Genomic DNA, 9,050 nt, shown 5'->3' on the forward strand with positions numbered 1-9,050 from the left:
TTGGGAAAAACAAAAGCCTGTTGCAGAGGACGCTTTGGGAAAGACGATACAAGCAGGTTGGAGAGCATTAGCTAGTTCTTGGGGACTCCTCAGATGACAGCCATGCAGTAGGGACATTGATAACATGAGAAGACCTCTAGCTGGTGCCCAGGAGCGTGGCAACTGTAGATGCGATTGTTTATACCTCTGGCTTCCAGAGATGATGCTAATGCACATGTGGCCCATATTCCTGTTTCCCAGTGGAAGAAAAATATGTTTTAAGACCAAAAAGAATGAAAAGAAAAGGAAAAAAATTCCAGCGTCTTCAACCACTGGATGTTTCTTTTCTAATGAAGTCCTTTTCTTGATGGTTCTTCCCCAGTAAGTGGGAGAAAAGTGGGGAAACAGGCATTCTGTATGCAAATGACTCTAAGAAAGATTCTTACTCCCATGATCAGAGCACATGAGATTATGAGTGTCTGATCTCAGGAAGCCACAAGGACCAGGAGAACGCCGAACTCCTGCAGGATCTTAGAGATGCAGGGAGTGCAGTATAAGGGGCAAGGCCTTTGAAGTGAAATGCACGCTTGGCTAGCATAGAGCAGGGAAGACACTAGCTGGTTTGGTTTTGTTCTTAAGCCACTACATCCTCTTCAATTCAGGGTACCTATGTTTAATCAGAACCCAAAGGCAAAAGAGAATCAAGACAGCCATCTGATGTTTCTTCTCCATCCTAGTGTTGTGTGCCTTACTCCAATGTGGGTCTAGTAAAATGCAAAGAGGGCAGAGCTACGCATTTTGGAACATTTAAACAGAGATGATAACTTATTAACACAATCGTGCCCACTTTACCTTTAACCTCTCCACTATTCTACAGCTGTGCACAAGGGTTTTCTCCATTGTATTCCATAGTCTTTATGAGTGTAGAGTAGTGCATTCTTTCCCTACAAATGATTTTCCTCAGCACTTTTCCTTCTTTAATTCTATTTCTTTGGGATTGGCTCAATTCAACTGAGTGTGCATTCACCAAATAAATTCCCTTTATAGTATAGCATTCCAATTGCCCACACCAGTTGTCCCAAATACAAAGAATCACAATGGACACATTACAGCAGTTATTTTCTTTGGCTATCAAACTCCAAACATCATATAACCAGGTCATATCATAATTGTAATTTATTGGGATGGCTGTCAGGGTGTGATAGTGGTGATTATGATGAGAGAGAGGTAGAAAGATGTATCTGATCTCAAGCCACATCCAGTTCAGTAGGCAGAAAATGGAAGTACTTCAAAAACTAAATAATGACAGACTGTGGCAAAGAACACTGAGTATTCTGGGAGCTCCAAGGAAGACATAGTTGCCCAGGGAAAACGCCTCACAAAAGGCAGAAGGACTTGACATGGACCTCAAAGAATAAACACAAATCTCAGGATACTTGGAGAAACCATTCCACGTGGGTGAATGGTATGGCTAGACTGGTTTTAGTGGAGTCTACAAAAACTGTGGGGAAATAGTGGGCAGTAAGCTGGAAATGTGGATTGAGGCCAGATAGTGGAAGGAAACTAAGGCGCTTGGACTTTATCCTGGTGGTAATGAAGAGATAATGAAGATTTTTAATTAAGGGTTTGGCATGATTAAATGGTGTTTTAGGGAGATTACTGTGGCAGCAGTGAATTGGTGGGGGAGAAACAAGTAAGCGATTAGTTAGGATGCTATTATAATCATCCAGGCTTGAAGCGGCAGGGGTCTGGAGGCAATGGGAATAGAAAGGAAGGGTGGGGTGTGAGAGATAGTGCAAGGGAATGCCCAACAAGCCTTGGGGACTCATGGCTATGCAGGACAAAAGAAAAGAAGGAAGCAGAGAGAGCTGGTGCAACAAACAGTGAGGGGAATCAGGAGGAGGCCAGTTGTGGGGAAAGGAAAAGATTGGGGCTGGGAGCTAGCTGGACTTTGGGATGCCTACTGGACATCCAAGTTCATACGTCCAGCAGGTGGGTAGGGATGCAAGACCAAGGCTTAGACCTAGACCTCTCTCTTCTCTAAGTCAATCTGACTTTTTTTCCAGAGAAAGAATTGAAATTCAGTGGCTAAGCAATTAGAATACAATGTGTGTATATTAGAATATGTCCTTACATATCCACAGGAAGGAAGAATCCAGGCCATTCTTTGAATATTTTAAACTTCTGGAGAATGACTTTTTAATGAATCACCCAAATATTTCAAGTGAACGTTTTTTAAAGCCAAATTTCCCAGATAATATTCCCAAATATTTAAATCTCTTCCTTGAGGGAGGCTCAGCCTTAGTGTCTAATGGAGTTCAATTAGACAGAGTCATTTCCATGTTGAATATGGTGGAGATGGTGCTATCTCCACAGAGCTCTGTGACGGCTGTGTGACTCCAGGTGAACGGTACAAGAGCCCTCATAATCCTCGTAGGCCTTCTGCCTAATTCCCTCATGCAAATTAAAGAGAAGGCAGGTTTCCAGATTTCATTTGTCAGGAAAGTGCATCCTTCTAGCAGAAGGAACCAGCAAGAAGAGGCCCACACGTCTTTAATGTGTGCTGCATAACCGGTGGCACATGGCCACTTGGAATCCCACCAGGCTAAATGCCAGCTGGGACTTCCCTTCAAACAGTGGAACGTGATGGATCAAAATGTGATCCGGGTGAAAATAAAACAGCTTTGGACTTAAATAATAAATTAATAAAACACAAAGTACCCTTGGGTGTGCAGATTCAGCTGCCAAAAACCTCCCCACGTGACTCAGATCTTAGTGGATGTTGATGAATTCTGCTATGAAATTCAAGAAACCAAACAAGTCAGTGAAATGAGCTAGTATCTGAACATCAAGGGAAAAACATTTTTTTTTAAAACCTGAAGACAAAAATGCTGTAAATGATATGCCTCCAAACCCAGAAGAAAGATTATTCCTCTTAATTCACATATGCCTTTCAGTAGTGCTTGCACTTACATGAGACTTATAAGTGGGTATTTGGAACTCCACCGTGTTTTAAATGTGGAGGTCGTCTATGAAGTTAGGAGCTCCATGATGCTTTCAATGTGGGGGTCTCAACAGCAAGATCCGTGTCTGCCATGGAAATTGTAACCACCATGTCTATTAACATCTGGCCACAGTGTCTTAAAATTCTGCTCATTGTAATTGATTTTATCAGCAGAGTTTGTAGCTGTCTTCCAGAGTTAGGCTCCACAGGCTGCTCCAGGAGACTTTGTCAGCACCTTGAGCTATTTCTACTTGGGTTGTGGGAGGTAATGTGAGTTTCCCTCCTGTAGAAGAGAGCTTCTAACTGAAGCTGGAGCTCAACTCCCCATGATCCCCCTGGGAAACCTGGAAAATACCAATATCCCCTGGGCACCCCAGAAGAATCTGCCTATCTTCTCACTCCCACTCCTTCCTTACCTCCCACTCCTTCCTTACCAAGAAGCATGTGGATTGAGCAAATATTCAGATTTTTCAATCCCATGCATTAAACAATGAACAAAGAATCCCACTAGAAATCCTACTTTATTTGTAATCAAAACTTGTAGTTGAGTCATCAAAAAGTTCACCAAACAACCCAGACAGACTGGATCAAGCTGGGGAGTCACTCCTTCCTCCTCCACCCTTCATAAGATAATTAGTTATCAGGAGAGTCTTTTTTTGAATATAGAGTAATGAGATTACATAACTCTTAAGGGCTCTCCCTACCATGTGATCCTCTGTCTTTTGATTACGATGAAGACATTTCCATAGTGTGCTCTGTTCATGAATCCGCCACTCAACTAAAACACTGCCTCTGAACACCCCTAGCGATAGCCTCAACACTCGATTTTGGGAAGTCCTTATCATAAATAACTGCTGGATGCTCCAAGTCTCAAAAATAAGGAGGAACATGCACACACACACACACACACACACACAGACACACACACAGACACACACACATTTTCAAGTTTTAACTGAGTTGAACCCAAATTTTCTGATGTACTAAGATTTAACTGTCTCCATATTTAAATAATAATGTTTTAATTTTGGTATTAAAGTACTTACACCTGCATATATTATAGCTTGCCAATAACCATTTCTAAGCAACACACAAGAAAGAAGGTGTGGTGGCTCACACCTGTAATCCCAGCACTTTGGGAGGCTGAGGTGGGCAGATCACCTGAGGGCGGCAGTTCAAGACCAGCCTGACCAACATGGTGAAACCCTGTCTCCACTAAAAATACAAAAATTAGCTGGGCATGGTGGTGGGCACTTGTAATCCCAGCTACTGGGGAGGCTAAGGCAGGAGAATCTCTTGAACCTGGGAGACAGAGGTTGCAGTGAGCTGAGATCTTACCACTGCACTCCAGTCTGGGCAACAAAGTAAGACTCTGACAAAAGAAAAAAAAGAAAGAAAGAAAGAAAAAGAAAAAGAAAGAAAGAAAGAAAGAAAGAAAGAAAGAAAGAAAGAAAGAAAGAAAGAAAGAGAGAGAGAGAGAAAGAAAGAGAAAAGAAAAGAAAAGAAAAGAAAGAAAGAAAGAAAGAAAGAAAGAAAGAAAGAAAAAAAGAAAGAAAGAAAGAAAGGAAGGAAGGAAGGAAGGAAGGAAGGAAGGAAGGAAGAAAGAGAAAGAAAGAAAGAAAAAGAAAGACATTATGTCAAGAAATCTAATCTTGGTCAATTCATGGCAACCGAAGTTGCTATTTTGGTCTTGGTTTTCTTCCAGCAAAGAAAGACAAAGGTCAAAAAATAATCTTTCTGCGGTCATTCTTGGTTGAAAGCACCTTCTGCATTTTCTCCTATTAATATGTTGCCCTTTATTCTGTGTCAGAAGTAGAAACAGTAGAGGGCTGGAATGTGATCTTGATGTACGGCTGTACTGCTCTTTCTACTAACTGCTGAATTATTATCATTTTACAAAAATTACATCTGAAAGAGAGGAATCTGTGCTTAAATTGCATGGTTTCCAATGAATAACCTTTGCTAAAGTGATTAGTATTTTTCCAAGCAATAAGCTTGAAAATACCCATTTCCGAAGATCTGTAATCCTTTCATTCTACCTCTGCTATTGTCACACACTGAACAGAAAACACAAGGAGAAGGTCGACAATACGTGGGAAGCATTCTGCTTTTCTAGGTTTCAGGACAGAAGGGACCAGTGAAAGGAAAACAAAAACAACAACCCACCATCCAACAAGTAACTCTGGGGAAAGCTGGTGGAGTATGGGGTGAGATGAATACACTGTTGAACACTGAAATTAACACAAGTTCCTTAGTGGTGCCTCTATATGTTGTGGGTGTGTGTGTGTGTGTGTGTGTGTGTGTGTTTGAGGCATAGTCTTGATCTGTTGCCCAGGCTGGCATGTAGTGGTGCAAGCTCAGCTCACTGCAGCCTCCACCTCCCGGGCTCAAGCAATTCTCCTGCTTCAGCCTCCCGAGTAACTGGAATTCCAGGCGTGTGCCACCACGCCTGGCTAATTTTTGTATTTCTGGTAGAGATGGGGTTTCACCATGTTGGCCGGGCTGGTCTTGAACTCCCGGCTTCAAGTGATCTGCCCACCTCAGCCTCCCAAAGTGCTGGAATTACAGGTGTGAGCCACCACCCCTGGCTGCCTCTATACATTAATTGCATGATTGCCACTCCTTAGGTACATTTAACTTCAGGAAGTGACTTGGGCACTGGGAAGAATAGGCCACAATATTTCATCCAAAGCAGCAAAAACAAATTACCTCAGACTCAAGAACTCTGAGACCATATTTTAAAGCCTGTGCTGGTTGGAGGGGAAGGAAATTGCTTTCTCAGGGGACGATGGTGGCAGGGAGTGGCTGGCTCCTCACCCATTCACACTTACCTCGTGAGGGCACCCTAGAAAGGCCAAGCTGGCAGTCCCCGGCACACCCTACTTGCACCCAAAGGTGACTTTATGCCAGTACTGTGAGGTAGACTTTCTTTTGTTTTTGGTTAGACGAAAGGATGCCTTTAATGTCTGCTCAGAATATTTGTATTCACACAGGATTTATATTTGTGAATACAAGTATTTGTTTAGATTACAAAATCTAAATACACAATTAATACAAAATCCTGTATGAATACAAATATTTATTTAGATTATAAACTCTTTACTTATTTAGATTATAGAAATTATGAAATAAATTATAAATTTTTTAAGTCTGACAAATTCAGCTGGGCACTGTGGCTCATGCCTGTAATCCCAGCACTTTGGGAGGCCAAGGTGGGCAGATCACTGGAGTCCGGGAGTTCGAAACCAGCCTCACCAACATGGCGAAACTCCGTCTCTACCAAAAAATACAAAAATTAGCTAGGTGTGGTGGCATGCACCTGTAGTCTCAGCTACTTAGGAGGAGGTTGAGGTGCGAGAATCGCTTGAACCCAGGAGGTGGTGGTTGCAGTGAGCCGAGAACACGCCACTGCACTCCAGCCTGGGCAACAGAGTGAGTCCCTGTCTCAAAAAAACAAAAAAAAGTGATAAAATGTCTCACAAATTCTACATACAACAAAATACAGAAAAATAGGCTAAGTGAGGTAGCTCACAGCTGTAATCCCAGCACTTTGAGAGGCCGAGGTGGGAGGATCACCTGAGCCCAAGAATTCAAGACCAGTCTGGACAACATGGCAAGATGCTGTCTCTACAAAAAAATCTAAAAATCAGTGGGACATGGGAACACACACCTGTGATCCCAGCTACTCTGGGGGCTAAGGTGAACAGCTGCTTGAGCCCAGGAGTTCAAGGCTGCGGTGAACCATCACACGCCACTGCACTCCAGCCTGGATGTCAGAGCAAGAGCCTGTTTAGGAAAAACAAACAAACAAATAGAAAAATAATAATATTTACATTAACTGCCAGATACACCATGATATTTTTTTCTATTTTTTAACATTCTTTTTTGACGATGACTTTGTCATATTTTCTATTAAAAAAGCAACGATAATTTTACCTTGCCTCTAGCATGGACGCGAGAAATTTGCAATTTTATTATCGACCGTTTAGAAAAGTTTGTTTTAGCTTCACAATTTGATGAGGTCATGCAAATGTTTAGAATAATAGACATATTTGGGAAACTCTCTACCAAGTTTTTTCTTTTTCAACAGAAAAGCTCTAAGAATGCAAGGTATTTCCTTAAGTAGTGACTAGTCTTAAATACTTGAATTGATTGATTCTATTAGAATTGAATTGATTAGTTTTTGATGCCCTCATTACAGCGATGGCATATAAAAAGCATGATTTTAGATACAGTAATATTTATTGTTTGTAGAACACATTAGTGCCCCACAAATGCAGAAATTCTAACATCCTATTTTTGTTTGATTCCTGTAATAAACAATGGTAAGTTTAATTAATTAATTAATGTTTTGAGACAGAGTCTCACTCTGTCACCCAGGCAGAGTGCAGTGGTACAATCATGGCTGGCTACAGCCTCAACCTCCCAGGCAAAATTGATCCTCCCACCTCAGCCTCCTGAGTAGCTGGGGCTACAGGTGTATGCCACCACACCCAGCTGTTCATTTAATTTTTGGTAGACACAAGGTCTCACTATGTTGCCCAGGTTTATCTCAGACACCTGAGCTCAAATGATCCTTCCACCTTGGCCTCCCCAGAGTGCTGGGATTGCAGGCGTGAGCCACCCTGCCCACCAATAATGTTAAATTTAAAATCAATATGTTTGTTGCATTATCAAGCTAAGAACTTACATTTAGACAGTAAGAACTGACTTCTCCCTTAACCACTTCATGCCTGACTATGTGAAAAAAATTTCTGGAGACTAGCTTCTGACTTCTCATTCTAAAGTTGTTCCACAAAGTTATTATGGCCTCAACTTTTATCTAATGACTCAAGTCAAGTAAGACGTGCAAGAATTCCTAGAAGCCATTTCTACTTGGATGGGTTACATTAATTACACCCAACTTTATACCCATGTGCAAATATATTCCACTAACGGCAGACTCAATGTATCCCCTAACCTCTATTTAGCTGGATCCCCAAATGTCCTCAGTCATTCCAAGGCTGTCTGACACAAGGGAGGTGTGACAGAAGGAAAGAGACTGTCGTCTTAACCAATTATGGTTAAAATAGTTCACTTTTATCTATTTTACAAAAAAAAAAAAATAGTAAGTTCATATGAGCCCACTGCCAGCCACCCAGGAACTTGGAAGAGTTCTGTGCATGAGAAGGGCCCTGACATTCACTGGCCTTAGAGGGGCTCCAATTTTGGTTATGTAGGCTGTGCACCAAGTAACTCCTAGAGGCACCTTTTATATGATGCATAACTTGCATAGCCATTGGTGGTAGCCCCATAACTTGCATAGCTATTGGTGGTTAGCCCCATAAGCAGAGAAACGGGGCATCAGCTAGAGGATGTGAGGTCAATGGCAAATTTTATATTAGAATGACATTAAACATATTTGACAACTTGCAAGGCATGAGCAATGACAAATCAAAATGGACACTTAAAAGAATGGAAACTGGAGTCTTAGGCCATGTCGATGTGAACTCATTGACTCCTAGGCATGGTTTTGGAGATGTGAAACAGTGGAGAGTCTTCCAATACATTTGGGAATGAAACAATAGAAAAGGAGAAACTGGTGATGATATACGGGAGGGAAAAATGTTAAGTCAAAGTCTTTCGGAAGGGAAGAAGGCATGGGATCCAGAGGGTAGGTGAAGAGGTTGGCCTTAAATGATTGCAAGACACTCCCTCTTTGCAACAGAAGTAAATGTGAAACAGGGGCTTGCTCTATCCAGGGGAAGATCCTGCCTCTATGGGTAGCTTACCTGGGGATATCCAAAGCAGCAAACCATGGGGCTGTGACATATAGACTCCTCGGTTTGTAATCTAACAGCTTGTACAAGGGAATATATTTGAAATGGCTGATTATTTCATTGGTGTGATGGTTACTATTATTATTATTTTTTGAGACAGTCTCACTCTGTCACCAGGCTGGACTGCAGTGGCGTGGTCTCGGCTCACTGCAACCGCTGCCTCTCCGGTTCAAGTGATTCTCCTGCCTCAGCCTCCTGAGTAGCTGGGATTACAGGTGTGCGTTACCATGGCCAGCTAATTTTTGTAT

This window comes from Cebus imitator, unplaced genomic scaffold (genome assembly GCF_001604975.1).
Source record: "Cebus imitator isolate Cc_AM_T3 unplaced genomic scaffold, Cebus_imitator-1.0 Scaffold158, whole genome shotgun sequence".
NCBI classification, from domain to species: domain Eukaryota; kingdom Metazoa; phylum Chordata; class Mammalia; order Primates; family Cebidae; genus Cebus; species Cebus imitator.